The 17,626-nt window shown below is 39.9% G+C and overlaps 1 protein-coding gene across 1 annotated transcript in view; it reads right to left on the bottom strand.

Annotated features, from left to right (window-relative positions):
* The window catches only part of RHBDL3 (rhomboid like 3), a 951,138-nt gene that overhangs the window by 148,664 nt on the left and 784,848 nt on the right, over nucleotides 1-17,626 (bottom strand). The gene's annotated exons all lie outside the window — the stretch shown is intronic.

The raw sequence follows: 17,626 nt of genomic DNA, 5'->3' as shown, positions 1-17,626 counted from the left end.
CTGTGGGTTCTACTCCCACAGTAAATAGATGCATTGCTGATACTGTACTGTATTGTAAAGGGGGTGGATGCTGCAGTCCATTTTGGTGAAGATATCTAGTAACTATATGAACCTGTTATCAGTTTGCCATCCATTCCCTACTGCAATATTACTAGCTTATCATTTTTTTGATGCAACATAGGCAATTTATTCCTCAAGGGCAACAGGCACTTTATTTGTAGATGAAACAATGAAATATAAAGTTGTTTGCTAGCAGCAACCTCTTCATTAGTTACAGATTTCTTTGTGGAATTATTTAGATGATTTTTACTTCTTCAGAGATTGTGCATATTTACTGATACTGGTGGACTGTAGAATTTGAGTAGACTTTTATGATAGAAATGTTCTGAATTGGGCATTTTTGTCATTATTGGTGCATGCATTGTTTACTGGAAAAATGTTCAAAACAACAAATTTAAAACGCACTGGGATGGGAGCACTGGGAGGTATGGTGGGGGGCGCCATGTAGCCCTTTTGCCTAGGGCAACAGTTGACCTAAGGCCGCTCCTGGAAGCTCATTACATTTGTTGGAGACTTGCAGTCATCTTTGCAGGATTTACCTGTAAACCAAACAGAATGCCAATCTATCATGTGTGGTCCATTACCTGTACAGTAATCCTTTAAGTAATGTATCTTGAGATTGTTTCTTGTTTGCATTTCATTTTTTACTTTGATCATGTTTTCCCCTTGAAACAAGTAGATAGTTGTCAGGCAGCAGGACATTTTTGGCTAAGAAACATTTTTACAAGTGGGGGTATCACAGAGATTGCTACTTTCAGCATGTTACTTGGTACTTTAATAAAGCTAAATATAAATTATAATTAGAATTGCAGTGCAAGGAGAAGTAGTTTGAGTTGAGTGCTGCTTGTTTTTCTTATACTTGATTTTGACTGGCATTCCAGTAATGTATTTAAAAAGTAATTTATTTTTTCATGCCTCACAACCTTTTTATTTCCATCTAGATATTATATTGTACAAGGGATATAATTTAATACAATCAGGAAGGTGTATCAAAGGGCACGTGTATGTTTTGTGTGCAAGGGGCCTATGATTTGAAAACAGCCCAAAGTTAATCTTTATCTGCTACTGGCAAAATGTATTTTCTTTGAATGTAGGTTTCAATGCTGTTTCAATGAATGTGAGTTTCAAGGGCAGAGAAGGTTTAATGCTAATAAGTCTGTTTTCATTGTGAGATTGCATTGCTTTGTTTAGCAGATGTTTTAGTGTTTGTGCTGTAAAATGCAAGATAAAACTTTCAAATGAAGTCCAAATCATCGTAGAAGTAAAGCATATGCACATTAGTGTTTATGGTAAATGGTGTGAAACAGCCAAGTAATGGTTCAGGAATGCTGCAGAGGCTCCATTTGACAATGATTTTGTGAGGGGGAAGGGCGGCAAACTCAAAGACAGCCCCGGCTGAACTATACCTCTCAACTGTCCAGATTTTCACAGAATGAATAGATTTTTGCTTCTTATTTTTGGTTTGCTCCTCATAAAATGTGTGGTTTTCTGGCAAATAATTTACAAATTAAGTCACTAAATAATGACAAACACTGAGTTTCAGACTTCATAACCTTCAGAAAAATGCATGCTAAAGCAAGACCTGTTATTCTATCAACTGCCTCAGTTTATACAACAATTTTTAGTACTGTTTATATGTTCCCCCAGTATATTTGGCCTTGACCAGATTTCCTGCATTAACAGGTTGAGAGGTACATGCAAATACATTTCTTTACAGAATTAGGCATATCCAAACCTCTCAACTGTCCCCAATTTTGGCTCAAAATGTTGCTCTTCCCCTAATAATCCCGCCACAAAATGGCAATTTTGGAAGAAAATGTGGAGGGTTTAAATTAAGAAATAACTGCAATAATCTGAGTTATAGATTACTTTTGTTTCAGAAATGCATGTAGATTCTTTTATTTTGTCAGCTGTTCAAGTTAGCAATGCTAATATTAAAAAAGTGCCCCTTCTTTGACAGGTTCCCAGCTGTATTGTGTGGCTATTTTATATTTGTGCATCACATTTTTGGTCCATTTTTCATAAAATTGTGTTTTTTTGTCAAATTAGTGGCAAATCATTAAAGATTGAAGTTAGAAAATAATGACAGACATTTCAGTTTCAGATTTCATACCCCTCAGAAAATTCATACTAATGCAAGACCTAATATTGTATTATCTTTTTAAGTTTATAAGAGCAATATTTAAAAATTGTCCTTATTTTTGGGCCTTTGTCCCACTTCTGTGTATGACTTTGTCCAGATGTCTTGCTCTGAGGTTGAGAGGTATGACATATGTGTCAGGGCCATCACAGTCAGCCAGAGACGTTTCAAATTGTGACATACTTGTACCCCATTCCCCTATGTAGTGACTCTGGATGTGTCCAAGCAAGGCAAGGAGCAGTTATGCAGTGTAAATGTGCAGAGTATCCTCCCATCCAAGGTAGACACAAGTACTACAGTGGCTTTTCATCTGTCATTGATTTTGCAGAATGTTCTGGTTTCTGTCATATTTTTATACTGTTGATTTATGCTTGTTATTATTATGATCATGTTTTCCCCTTGAAACAAGTAGATAGTTGTCAGGCAGCAGGACATTTTTGGCTAAGAAACATTTTTACAAGTGGGGGTATCACAGAGACTGCTACTTTCAGCATGTTACTTGGTACTTTAATAAAGCTAAATATAAATTATAATTAGAATTGCAGTGCAAGGAGAAGTAGTTTGAGTTGAGTGCTGCTTGTTTTTCTTATACTTGATTTTGACTGGCATTCCAGTAATGTATTTAAAAAGTAATTTATTTTTTCATGCCTCACAACCTTTTTATTTCCATCTAGATATTAAGTAAGCTGTCATGCAGCCAATGCACTGAAATATTTTTTTTCTTCTACACTTCATTTTGTCTTGATTGGACTCTCATAATGATGGTTTGGCACCCAGGGCAGCGTAGTTAAAGTTCCAGTTTTTGTGGTTTTGAGCATAGCCCCTCCCCTTTATAGTTGGCCACACCCCATTCCCATTGGCCCCCACCCATTCAGCCTGCAGCCCCCCTTTGATTTGAAGTCACCAGCCGCCACTGGATTTATGGGCAAAGAATGAAATATTTTCTTCTGTTCAGATAAAAGGAAGACCCATAGAGCTCAAAGTTGACACAGGTTCAAAGTGCAATGTTATGTCAGCAGAAACATTTGCTAAAGTATGTGCTGGAGAGAAGCCTGATTTGGCAAAGTGTGCGAAGCTTATTGCTTATGGTGGTGAAGAAATTCAAACTGAAGATTCAGTAGTGCTTTCATGTTATTCTGCTGGGAACAGCTTGCTTATGGTGGTGAAGGTTCAGTGGTGCTTTCATGTTATTCTGATGGGAACAGCTATGACTTGCAATTTTACATAGTCAAAAGGCACGTACAGTCATTATTAGGCCTCAGAGACAGTTTAAATATGGGACTACTTTCATTTAATAAGGAAGTCTACGATGTAAGCTTAAAATACCACTGTTCTAATTTTGCCCAGTCTATTTTTCTACCTATGCTGATCTTTGTGAAGACAAACTAGGCGAACTCCCACTTCCGTACTCCATAAAGTTAGACCCTGAAGTCAGCCCAGTTGTCAGAGCAGCCTGGAAAGTTCCATTAGCTATGCAGAATAGAGTCAAGGCCGAGCTAGATAAAATGGTGCAGCAAGGTGTGATTTGTCCAGTTGACAAACCAACTGAATGGGCATCTTCCACGGTGGTAGCTCATAAGAAAAGCTCAGATGATATCAGAATATGTGTTGATCCTAGAGATTTGAACAAAAGACTGGGCTTGCACATGTGTATAAATACTGAGCTTGCTAGCCAGACTACCATTTTGTAGAGAACTGTTGAAATGTAAGCATGCATACATGTAATGGTCTATCAGTTAATCGGTTTGTTTATATTTTATGTTGCTGCTATCCATCCTGATGTGTTTCTGTATAATAAAGCATATAAACGAACTACCCCACCTTTTCGTCTTGAATCATAACATAGGACGAGCAAAACTTTAGGTCCCATGCCAGCCCCAGCCCAAAAATCAGTGTTAGTCCAAGGGATGAAAGCAGGGGCTGGAAGATTCAGCCACTGACATGGGTAGTAGGGTAGAAGTCCAGTAGGTATAAAGCAAGTTGGGGAAGGCACTTAAAAAAAAAAGAAGAATACACACAACTTTAGTGATGGCATTATAATGCCTCAAAAATATGAAAAAGAATAAAGCACAGACAATGATTATGGCAAATAAGAAATCCCAATTATGACACATTGCCCTGTGCACTATCACATAAAAGAGAGAGAAGGCAATGATTACTATAGCTAATGAGAGACACTATCAGCAAGTACAGCTCGTTTATAAACAGCTAGCATTAGTGTGGAAGAAGAGAAAAAAAAAACAATTGTGTCTCTGGCCCAAGTACTGACATTTTGTCAGTAACTGGCACCACTGTTGAGGGGTCATCTGACAGTCAAACCTTTCATACTCTGAATTTTTTTCATGGCTGAGAACAGACATCATATCTCAATAACTATATTTGTCATCTCTTACACAGAATAATAACAGTAATGCTATTTTCTTTTTTGGGGTATTTAGGAAATAAAGCATATAAATAGATTTACTACTAGAGAAGAATGTTTTGCCTACCAAAGGCCTTTTCTGCAAGCCTGAAAGATAATGTTTTTTTGTTGTAAAAGCATGTTCTCTTACAAAAACATCTATACAGATATAATAATACAAGTACAATGCACAATTTTAAAATTATTTTACTTAGCATACTATAAACAAAGACACGGTACAGGAATGTTGCTATAAATTCAAAAATATTATTAATTCATTACATTTAGTGCCATATATTCAAAAAATGTGATTCCCGTAGGTTAAAGTGTTTTATAATGGAAGTCTATGGCGAGATTTGAACCTGTATATCCTGTATGACAGACACATAGTTATGACATGCTGCCCTGCATGCCCTGCAGCTCCCCCCCCCCCAAAAAAAGGCTTGGCATGAATGAAATGTATAAAAAAATAGTCTATAAGGTGCAACGGCAGTGTTAAGAGACCAGAATTTTCCGAGCATCAGATTAGCTGGCCAAGCACCTTTATGCATTTGTTATCAGTGGAAAGACCTGAATTAGCTAAGGGAAATTTTCCTCATAGGAATGAATGCATTGCCGCCGACAGAATCATAGCATGGGTGAGATACAGCATTCATCCTTTGGACCAGCAGGGGTTCTGTGTTCTCAAATTTTAGATTCTGTTTTAAAATCTTCTATTGTTTGCAGTTAGTTGATGCTGGCTTTCGGACAGGATGATACATTAAATGAAACTGAGCTGTTCCTCAAACAGAATTTGGCCGCAAGAACCTATCCTGCATTTAGTATTTTTGCCTGCACTTATAAAAAGCCAGGACCATCACTGTAGTACCAATACCCACACCAATACACTTCAACATTAACCACTGTCTATGTTTGGGGGATTACTCTGCCATCTCAGATTTAATATAGTACTGTGACTTGTCTCACCTTCAAGTCTCCAGATACTACAAGACGCACATAAGTAATTCAGCTAGTTGATTTATGACCCCCTTTATCTTTCCTCCCTACCCACTAATTTTGAAAGAAATTTAAATTAAAGGATAAATACCTCATAAATCTTGTGCTGAACAACAAAGTGAGTCAGACACTTTCATCTCTGTCACAGCTGAAGCCATGGGACTTCACGCCACATCACTTTCTGTTTTAATTACATATTGATCCATTTTCAAGTGAGGTCTTTTCTTGTAAACTGCTGGTGATGTCTAACATAAATGCAAGCAATACAACACAAACTTAAGCAATTTAAGTGACTGTCTGCAAACTGATTACTAGGTACATGCCTTAATGTTTTCTTTAATTCCGGTTCATCATTTCCCACTATCAGTATTTATTGAATTGAAGAAAACTGCTGACTGGTACTAATCTGTGAGAAAGAAGAGAGGCATTCTCTAATTACAAAACAGGACATAGACTGAAAAAATCTGGGAATACACACATTAATTACACTGCAATGCCAAATTGTACTACTTCTGGAGTTATAGGCACTGAAGATAGCTCACCTGACCGCTATGATTACATTTATGAGACATTCCTCTGAAAATAGTGGTCTTTAGCATTAAGCCATTTATATGACTTTGCTAGTAATGGTATGACCTGACCCAGCATGTGACCAGAGTATATTCAGTAAAACAATGTGACTGACTTGAATTTGTGCATTTTACAGTCCTCCCATAAATCTGAAATTTGTTGCAAGGTATTAAGGAAAATGGTCAAGATTTGGTCAGCATGTTGAATTTCTGTTTATAAAGGATGCATGACACAGAATTCTGTATTACATAATCAGTATGACATAACAGTATGTGCATTAAACAGTTCTAATGCATGATTAAAGATGCAACAAGGGGCAAGTGGCTTATGGACGAACATATTTAGCCCCTGTAGCTGTACATCATGACTGCTCAGACCACATCCTTAGAGTGATATACTGACACTATGAAATGGATGACTGTCTGTGGCTAACTGCACCTCTGCCTTTACTTAGATCAATCTAATACAAGGGCAGCAACCAGTCAGATATCAGAAAATGACTACCAATTTCACAATAGAATTTAATACACCTCTGAGATGCTCAGAAAAGATACAGATTAAATATAATGAAGTACTGCCCAGAAAAGACTGAACTCAATTCCATCAGAAGGGGTGTATTCATTTCCAAAGAAAGGATGCATTCATATCCAAAGAAAAGGTGTATCTGATTCAGAGGGATAGGGGTAGTCAAGTCTTATTGTTTTATCTTATTGTGAAGGCCTATTTGTAAAGTTGGTGGGTGACAGACAGTCTGGGTCTTGAATCCCACCAATGCCAGCAGTTTGGCAAAACAATGGGCAGAGGCTATGGTCCTCATATCTACTCCCACTGCTGACCAATAAACTATCGTTATTAAGCGCTAGGATCTGAAGGCCACCAGGGTATAGTTTCTGGAGTCACACCACTGGTACTAAACAGATTAAAGCATAAAAAAGCACACGGTTATGAATCACTAAACAATTCAATAAGTGCAGCCACAAGAGAATGCAGGAAATATACACTTAGTTATAGGCCTATACCATCCACTCCCAAGAATAGGCTTTGCAATGAATACTCCACCAAACAGAGTCTTTTGCCTAACCCCTCAGACTCTTTTCTCACCACTCAGTGCCTTGCAGTGCTCACGTGCCCATAGTAACTGTATTTTGAATAAAGTGCTACAGTCATGCTGCATTACAAGTACATTACTATTCTCCACACTTCCATCCTGGCCCAGGGCAGCAAATTGCCACAACCCCAGATGACCTGACTGTGGACCTCCAAGTTCCTTTTTCACTCTTGTTAATAAGCCAAATAATTAGGAATACAGAATTCTGAGCTTAGAGTGCAGATTCTCCTGCTAGGTTATTTTCATCAAGCACCACAGTCCTCGTGGTGTCCTGCAGAGTGCTACAAGCAGCAGAGAGACAAAAGAGAGACTTTCACCAGATTAAGTATTTTTTTCTCTGCCTTTTTACCTGCGACTGTGTTTTCTTGCCGAAAAGCAAATTTCTAGCTTATCTAAGATATAAAAAGCATTGTTTTTTGTATTTTTTACTGTTTTTGCACCTCCAAAGTCATTTAAAGTAATTTTTGTGTTGTTTAACTGCTGTAGGTTACACATTCAAGTGTGCTAGCCTATTTAAAGCATTTAGAGTGTTTCTTATGTAAGTTACTGTTGTTCTGCAAAAAAAAAATATATATATATATATATATATATATATATATATATATATATATATATATATATATCCTTGTTTCCCGCCTTTTCTAAACAAGAGTAGTTAAAATTTCAGGTTTTGCTAAATTCTGGGCTGTGGTATAAGTTCCTGTGTTGCCCATATCCTTAGTTGGATAGGAGGAAGCTTCTCTGTTCACCAGTGAGAGTGGGAAGCTTTGAGCAGCCTACCTGTCCCTGGAGGAGTGGTCTCAGCCCAGTAACTAGTAGCTTATTGGCCATTTTGGGCTAATTCCTATCTCTTTCAAGCTCCCTGCCTTAAAACTCGCATTTGCATGGTTTTGCGCTTGTATCCAACTCAGCACAGCTCCTCATGGTGTCATGCAGAGTGCTACAAGCAGCAGAGAGACAAAAGAGAGACTTTCACCAGATTATATATTTTTTCTCTGCCTTTCTACCTGTGACTCTATTTTCTCACCGAAAAGTGAGTTTCTAACTTATCTAAGATTTAAAAAGCATTGTTTTTTGTATTTTTTACTGTTTTTGCACTTCAAAAGTCATTTAAAGTCGTTTTGTGTTGTTTAACTATTGTAGGCTATACACTCAAGTGCGCTAGCCTGTTTAAAGCATTTACAGTGTTTATTGTGTAAGTTACTGTTGTTCTGCAAAAAAAAAATATCCTTGTTTCCTGCATTTTCTAAACTAGAGTAGCCCAGATTTCAGGTTTTGCTGAATTCTGGGCTGTGGTATTGGTTCCTGTGTTGCCCATATCCTTACTTGGATAGGAGGAAGCTTCTCTGTTCACCAGTGAGTGTGGGGAGCTTTGAGCAGCCTATCTGTCACTGGAGGAGTGATCTCAGCCCAGCAACTAGTAGCTTATTGGCTGTTTTGGGCTAATTCCTATCTCTTTCAAGCTCCCTGTCTTAAAACCTGCATTTGTGCGGTTTTGCACTTGTATCCAACTCAGCACAGTTCCTCGTGGTGTTCTGCAGAGTGCTAAAAGCAGCAGATAGACAAAAGAGAGACTTTCACCAGATTAAGTATTTTTTCTCTGCCTTTCTACCTGCAACTGTATTTTCTCACCGAAAAGTGAGTTTCTAGCTTATCTAAGATTTAAAAAGCATTATTTTTTGTATTTTTTACTATTTTTGCACTTCAAAAGTCATTTAAAGTAATTTTTGTGTTGTTTAACTGTTGTAGGCTACACACTCAAGTGTACTAGCCTGTTTAAAGCCTTTACAGTGTTTCTTGTGTAAGTTACTGTTGTTCTGCAAAAAAAAAAAAAAACATATCCTTGTTTCCCGCCTTTTATAAACTAGAGTAGTCCGGATTTCAGGTTTTACTGAATTCTGGACTGTGGTATAAGTTCCTGTGTTGCCCATATCCTTACTTGGATAGGAGGAAGCTTCTCTGTTCACCAGTGAGGGTGGGAAGGTTTGTGCAGCCTATCTGTCCTGAAGGAGTGGTCTCAGCCCAGCAACTAGTAGCTTATTGGCCATTTTGGGCTAATTCCTATCTCTTTCAAGCTCCCTGCCTTAAAACCCGCATTTGCGCAGTTTTGCGCATCGCGCAATGTCACGCAACATTGCGCAGTGCCGTTTAAGCAGTTTTAAACTATTCCCGGCTCCACAAAGTCTGCTCTTCAATTTTTCCCTTAGAACTAGTCAAACTCTCAAAGTAAGCACTCAACCTTCCTTTTACGGCCCAGCACTTGCTCAAACTTCTCAAGTAAGCACTAACAAACTATAGCACTACACCCCCTTATACAATTTAAAAGTACAAGGATCCCTATTCGTCCCTTCTGGACAATCAATAAACCAGTTCTTTAAACTATTCAGGCATGTCCAAAGGGCAGTTTCAGGTATAATCTCCAGTCCAGCTGGTGAATCTGGGAATCTTGAGGCAATGTTACAATTGCCTTATGTACACAGACAACCCTCTCCTCCTTCCAACAAACTCAAATGTATGTAAGAGATGCAACTATACAGCCAAACTGGAGGCCGAGCTCTCTCAACCCAAGACTGGCACAGTCAGTCAGGAGGAGAAGGAAACCACTCGCACCTCACAATCAGTCTCACATAGGCCAATCGTATCAGCAAACAAGACACATAAACACACAAAAATATACTCGGAGGCTCTAAATAAAAATTTGCCAAAGCAGCAGAGACCTCCAAATCAGACATCCAAGCAACCGCTACCCCACAACAATATTCACGTATCACATACCTCACAAAGTCAGTGTGCCACACAGTCGCAGCCCTTAAGGCTAAAAAACACACCAAATACACTAGTAATAGGAGACTCTATTGTCAGGCACACTGACGTCCCGCTCACCAGACTGAACAAGGAGAAGGTCACTGTAAGCTCCCTCTCGGGTGCCAGGATCCGCCACATAACACAAGCACTCAGGTCACTCCAAAGCAAGTACAAATATGACTCTGTCATTGTCCATGTTCGTGTGAATGACCTGCGACGTACCTCCCTGGTCTACATGAAAAGAAACATAGAGGAGCTCTCTGATCATGTAGCCCAGGCCGGTATGACCCTGACCCTGAGTAGCATCTTGCTCTCACCAAGAATGATGCCACAGTATAAAGACAAAATGATCAATTTTAACAATGGGCTAAGCTATTGCTGTCATTCCAGTTCCAGTGTCTGTCGGCCTGGGATGACATGCTCGACAAGCCACGTTGCTTCGCTAGGGACCGCTTGCACCTGTCACCCTTAGGCTTTCGAATACTGGCTAAGGCTCTTGCCACCCCCATAGTGCCTTTTTTAGGCAAGCCTCAAAAGACAAACCCACCTCCATAGACAACACAAGAAACAAAAAACTAAGGGTAATGCTACTGAATGCCAGAAGTCTAAACCTCAAGATGCACGCACTCGAGGCACTCCTCAGTATGGAGAAAATCGAAATCTGTGCAGTAACAGAAACCTGGTTCAATGCTCCAGAGAGCACCCCAGCACTACCAGGATATAACTCATACCATGCTTTTCGGCCCCAGAACTCGGACCGAAATACAAAAGGTGGGGGAGTATCCATTTTCATCAAGGATACCCAGACCGCCAGGTTAGTTGCACTGCACAAGCCATCGCAGACCATCCATGTGCAACTAACAGTGGGAAAAACTGCTTTTCAGTTTGTAGCTTGCTACAGATCACCCAACTTGCCTCAGGACCCCCACTCGGCATTCCTGAGAACATTGGAGAATATGAAAATCTCACCAAACACCATGATATTGGGTAATTTCAACTACCCAAACAGTGACTGGGAAAACTAATCAAGTCCTAACTCCTTTGCCTAATGATTCCTGGAGTTTATAAACTTAAATGCCATGCACAACTGGTCAGCACTCTCACAAGAGGGGACAGCATATTGGACCTGGTCATCACCAACATGGGAGCTCAATGTTCCATACCAGAGGTAAACCCCTCATTGGTAAGATCAGACTATAAGCTAATCACACTGGACATCCACATCTCGACCCCACCCCCAGCCAAGGAAACTACTGTGAAAAATTTCACAAAAGCAAACTTCACACTTCTCAAGACCGAGGTGGAAAGCTTCAAAGCCCCCAGGCTAAAGGAAACAGCAGAATCTTTTACAAATGCATTCTATGAGTGTCTGCAAAGCTATGGAAAGGATCATCATGGACTTCATAAATAAAGATATTGGGGACCTACAAACACTGGATCCTACCCAGTTCGGCTTTGTTAAGGGCAGATCCTGCCTCTTAAACCTGGTTGATTTCTTTGAAACAGTCACCAAGGCCATTGACGAGGGGAAGGTAGTCCACACAGCCTACCTGGACCTCGCAAAAGCCTTCGATACAATACCCCACTCCGGCATTATAGATAAGCTCACCAGCTTAAATATAAACCCCTATGTCACTAGATGGATTGCAAACTGGCTCAAGGACAGAACCCACATGGTTAGAATTGCTGGAGCCATGTCAGACTCCAAACCAGTTACAAGTGGTGTCCCACAAGGCTCAGTCCGGGGACCTCTCTTGTTCGGTATATATTTCTCGGAGGTATAGGCCAACACGGAAGGACTGTGGCTGACCAAGTTCGCAGATGACTGCAAACTGGGCGCCATAATCGACTCTCCAGTCGACACAAGCATCCTCCAAAAGGGCCTCATAGAAACAGACAACTGGTGCCAGAGCCATGGCCTCAAGCTAAATGCCAAAAAGTGTATAGTCATCCCCTTTGGCAAAAACAAAGTGCCCACAAATTACCACATAGGTGGTAATCCATTAAGTACAGAAGAAGTAATTAGGGACCTGGGGACCCAAGTTGATAGCAATCTCTCATTTGGCAACAACGTGGCCAAAGTGGTTAGGAAAAACATTTTATATAGCCCACCTAATCATGAAGGGATTCACATCTAGATCAGGGGACGTCATCGTGCCTCTTTACTCATCCCTCATCAGGCCCATAATTGAGTACAATGCCCCTTTTGGGATGTACCTTACCAGACACCTGCAGCAACTGGAAAGACCCCAAAAGTAGCTCACCAAGAGGATCAAAGGGCTCAAACAGATGCCATATGCTGCCCGGTTAAAGAAACTCCAGCTCTACTCAGTGGCATACCGCCTGTTCAGAGGCGATCTGTGCCTGACGTATAAAGCCATGTCCAACCTGGAATTAATGGACATGCTGCACCTCAGAAAATCCAAATCCCATCGAGCTACGCGCTCGAGAGACTTGAACCTCAGCACTGAAATAAATAGGACATGCTGGTGGGACAGATTCATAACCCAGAGGCTCCCTTCACTCTGGAATAAAATCCCAGTCCAGGTTAGGCAGAGTCCCTCATTGACTCTCTTCAAGAGGAATCTTGATGAGTGGATGGGAGATCGTAGGTTTACCCCGGGTATCACTTCTGTGTCACTGTTAGACAGAGGCACAGTATACTAACCTCGAAAAAGGGCATAGCAAAATAAATTTAAAATGGGTGGCGAAAGCCAAACACATTCTGGCTAGGCTTATAAACGCCTTAGGGCAGATAGCCTAGTATGAACCTATGAACCTATGAACCTACAGGAATGCATGGATCAAGCCATCCCAAGTAAAACCAAGACTCACTCCTCCAAAAACAGGAGACCAGTCTGGTGGACCCCGGCCATAAATAAGCTATACAACAGAAGGAGGAAACTATTACATGATAGAGCAAAATCCCAAAAAGGGAAGGCATCCCTGATCAGTATTAGCAAGAAACTACGATCCCTCATAAAATCATCAAAGGCCAGCTTCGAAAGAAAAATCGCCAAAGATTCTAAAGATAATCACAAGGCCTTCTTTAGCTATGTCAAGAATCTAGGTGGCAACTCTCAGATCTGCTCTGAGCTGGTGCAAAATGGCAAAAAATACACTGAACCCACTGACATTGCCAACATCCTGGCGGACAGGTTCAGTGCAAACTTTACCCCCCCCCCTTCCCCCACAAAAGGGCCAGTGTCTATCTCAGAAGAATGTAGTCTCCCAGACATCACAGACACACAGGTGAAAGCAGCCCTCTCCAAAGATAAAAAACACAGCATCAATGGGACCGGATGGTGTCCCGGGCTGCGTCTTACACGAGCTCCAAAAAGAACTGAACCCTCACATAAAGTCACTGTTCAAACTCAGCCTTACTACAGGATATGTACCCAAAGAATGGCGTACAGCAACAGTTATCCCACTCCACAAAGGTGGTGCCACAACATATCCCGGGAACTATCGCCCTATAATCCTGACTAGCCTGGTCTGCAAAGCTATGGAGCGCATCATCATGAATCTCATAAACAAAGACATTGGGAACCTCCAGACACTGGACCCTATCCAATTCGGCTTTGTTAAAGGCAGATCTTGCCTCTTAAACCTAGTTGACTTCTTTGAAACAGTTACCAAGGCCATAGATGAGGGAAAGGTAGTCCACACAGCCTACCTGGACCTCGCAAAGGCCTTCAACACAATACCCCACTCTGGCATTATAAATAAGCTTACCAGCTTAAATATCAACCCTTATGTCACGAGATGGGTTGCAAACTGGCTCAGGGATAGAACCCACATGGTCAGAATATGGGTGCCATGTCAGACTCCAAACCGGTTACAAGTGATGTCTCACAGGGCTCAGTCCTGGGACCCCTCTTGTTCGGTATATACTTCTCTCAGGTACAGACAAGCACGGGAGGACTGTGGCTGACCAAGTTCGCAGATGACTGCAAACTGGGAGCCATAATAGACTCTCCGGCTGACACAAGCATCCTCCAGAAGGGTCTTACAGAGAAGGATACCTGGTGTCAGAACCATGGCCTCAAGCTAAATGCAAAAAGTGCATCCCTTTGGGGAAAACAATGTGCCCACAAACTACCATATAGCTGATAATTCAGTAAGTACACAAGATGTAATTAGGGATCTGGGGACCCAAGTAGATAGTAACCTCTCCTTTGATAATCACATTGCCAAATTGGTTAGAAAAACCTTCTATATAGCCCACCTAATCATGAAAGGGTTCACATCTTGATGAAGAGAGGTCATTGTGCCCCTCTACTCATCGCTCATCAGGTCCATAATTGAGTACAATGCCCCATTTGGGATGTACCTTACCCGACACCTGAAACAGCTAGAGAGACCCCAAAAGTACCTCACCAAGAGGATTGTGGGCCTCAAACAGATGCCCTATGCAACTCGACTAAAGAAACTCCTGCTCTACTCAGTTGCTTACTGCCTACTCAGAGGCAATCTCTGCCTGACTTACAAGGCCATGTCTAATCCAGAATTAATGGACATGCTCCACCTCAAGAAATCCAAATCCCTTACAGCTACACGCTCCAGGGATTTAAACCTCAGCACAAGAATAAATAGGACATGCTGGAGGGATAGATTCATATCCCAGAGGCTTTCCTTGCTCTGGAATAGAATCCCAGTCCATGTTAGGCAGAGCCCCTCACTGACCCTCTTCAAAAGAAATCTTGATGAATGGATGGGAAATTGTAAATTTACACTTGGGAACACTTCTATGGCCCTGCTGGACAGAGGCTCAGGAATCTAATCTAAAAGGGAGGTGAAAGCCTACACATTCTGGCTAGGCTTATAAATGCCCTAGGGCAGATAGCCTAGTACCTACCTATGAACCTATATATATATATATATATATGTATATAAACATATGCATACAAATCAAGAGATGGTATGCCATATGATTTTTCATGCCTGTATAAACCCTGGTTTAAATGACCACCTTTCTATAGTTCCTGTCTTAAACTGAAAGCAAGCATTTTATAACATTTTTTGTCATGTTCAGGAGATTCTATACACTTTTGTAAATAATATTTGTATACATATATTTTTGTAAATATTTGTAAATATTTTTACCAAATTGTGTTGTGCGTATGTGTGTGTATATATGTTAAACAAGAGTACACAAGTTTCAGTGATGTTTCTTTAAATTTTCAAACGTTCTGTAACTAACTTACAGCCACTCACATTCAGGTTTTGATTATTTTAACAGTTTGTTTGTGACAATACACCATTCTGATGAAGTGTCCTTAGGCGAAATGAAAGTGCTTATTTGATGTGGATATTTTGTATTAAACTTTATACCACATTGGTTTGGCTTGGCTTTGTCTTTGCCTACAGGTGTATGGACCTTTATTGTCTTTCTTTTCTGCCCTGCTGTGGAGTTTTGGCATTTGTATTATTTATAGCACTTCCTGTGGTTACTAGTATTTTACCCCTGCACCATAATACTGTTTTCCCCCAATAACACCCTTTATTATTAGTAGTAATAGTATTACTATTATTATTTTAATGCTGAGGTCTATAATTTCATTTTGATATTTTAATCTTCTCCACTTAAAAAAATCATTACATCTTCAAGAAAATGTCATTCTGTGAAATGCATTTCAAGGATTCGAGCCTTTCAGTCAAACATTATCAATATGTTGTACTTTAAGAAGGTATTCTTAAAGAGAAAGAAGTAGAACTGATTGTAAGCAAATATGCATCAGAATTAACACTGCCTTTCAAACGGTGAAATAATCTGCTGTTCTAAGGAGGCAAGCAGTCATACTCCTTCATACAGTAATCTATATGTACAGCAACAGCCAAATAAATAATATTATTAACTTTGAGCAAACACAGTTGTCTGACAGCTGAAAAGTTTGAAATACAGCAGTTTTCAGCGAAATACCCTTGTTTCACTAAAACTTAAAATGGCTTGGGATTCAGGTCTTCGATAACTTGGTCTGTGAATACCTACAGAGTTATGCACTTTCGGTATTTCAATCCCAAACTTCTACTTTAATTAGTTTAAAATAACTCTTTCACATGACAACTGCTAGTTCCCAGATCCAGGCCAACTAACTGTTAAGTCTTGAAAGTAGAGTCTGACTGGCCTATATGATATCAAATTCCTGTCAAGATAGCTTTCGGAACTTAACATGTCCATAAGGCAGGTATAAAGTTGTGAGCAATTTTCACACGTTATTTCTTTTACATCACCTCATGGGTGAGCTTTTTGTAGTCCCTGGCCAAACATTTTTTTTTCTATTTTATTTATTTATTTTGTATTTGTTAGCTGAGTAAGTCAACTGCTCCAAGGACCCCTTTTAGCCACGACCCCAACCAACATTGGCAAGGCAAAACAGACTGATCCACTTAACTCATACATCAGGTTAATTATACAGTTCTTAACAAAACACAAGTCATAACAGATAACAAAAACAATACCTATGCAGGCAAAAGAAAATCAAGTCATCTTACACTAACAATAATTTTACATCAACTACACTAACATAGCAGTCTTACATGCAATTACTTTACAGAACATTCTTAGTCAGAAAGAACACCAGTAATGGTAGTAGTTAAATGCCTCAGGTACTGCAATGCCAATTAGCAGATGAGAGATGGTCACTGCATTGTCAGATATAATAGTAGTACATCTACAAAATAAGCAAGTATGGAGACAGCGGGTAATGCCCAAAAGGCACAACACTCAGCAACAAAACATTTACTTGCAGATCACTTACACATTATCCTGACAGGGTTAAATTCAGTATCCCATCTATCAATATCCAGAAATCCTGCAGCTTTGTTTCCCTCTTTACTGACATTCACTCGCTCATATATAAATATATAAATATTATGTATATTAGAGATTCATTTTTACAAAAGTTTAACTTCTTCTCATAATTAGTTTTATGCAAAACTTCTCTTCCCACTAGTCATTTATTTTATTTGCAGACATTAAGGAATCTGTTACATATCCTTTCAGCAGACAAATCCTATCCTGGATATCAGCGGACATTAAATAACTTTTAATATGCCTTCTAAGAAGTTATCATCTCTTCATCATCTGCTTATTTTACAGATGACTACAGTTTGAGGAACTGGATCACATAACCAAAACTAAGCAACTATATTGTAGTGCTCAGTTTTAAATGCAACTATATGGTACAGCTTGCTGACTTGTATTTACAAGAGAAAAATGTTACATAAAACTCAGAATGGCTACAATCTGTGAACATTTGAACAAGAGCTGGTAACAGTCCAGTAACATTTTGTGACTCACCTAGATGGAGAATTATGCTGTGCCACTGTACCACTGGACAAGCAAGCCACTTCCCCCGTGGATCTCCTCTAAACTTCAGTGTGTTGAATCAGAGTAAGATGGATTATGACAACTGAAGAGCATTGCTATGACCCCCTTTCAGGGAAGGATTTGGACCTTTTTAGGGCTTTGGCTTCCTTTTGGGGAACTAGGATGAACAACTGTGTGCATTTCTCATGGTAATAGTATTCATGGTTGTCAGCA

This window comes from Protopterus annectens, chromosome 4.part0 (assembly GCF_019279795.1).
Source record: "Protopterus annectens isolate FY-2018-M chromosome 4.part0, PAN1.0, whole genome shotgun sequence".
NCBI classification, from domain to species: Eukaryota; Metazoa; Chordata; order Ceratodontiformes; family Protopteridae; genus Protopterus; species Protopterus annectens.
The sequence above is the reverse complement of the archived record's forward strand: the minus strand, read 5'-3'. Positions and strand labels throughout refer to the sequence as shown.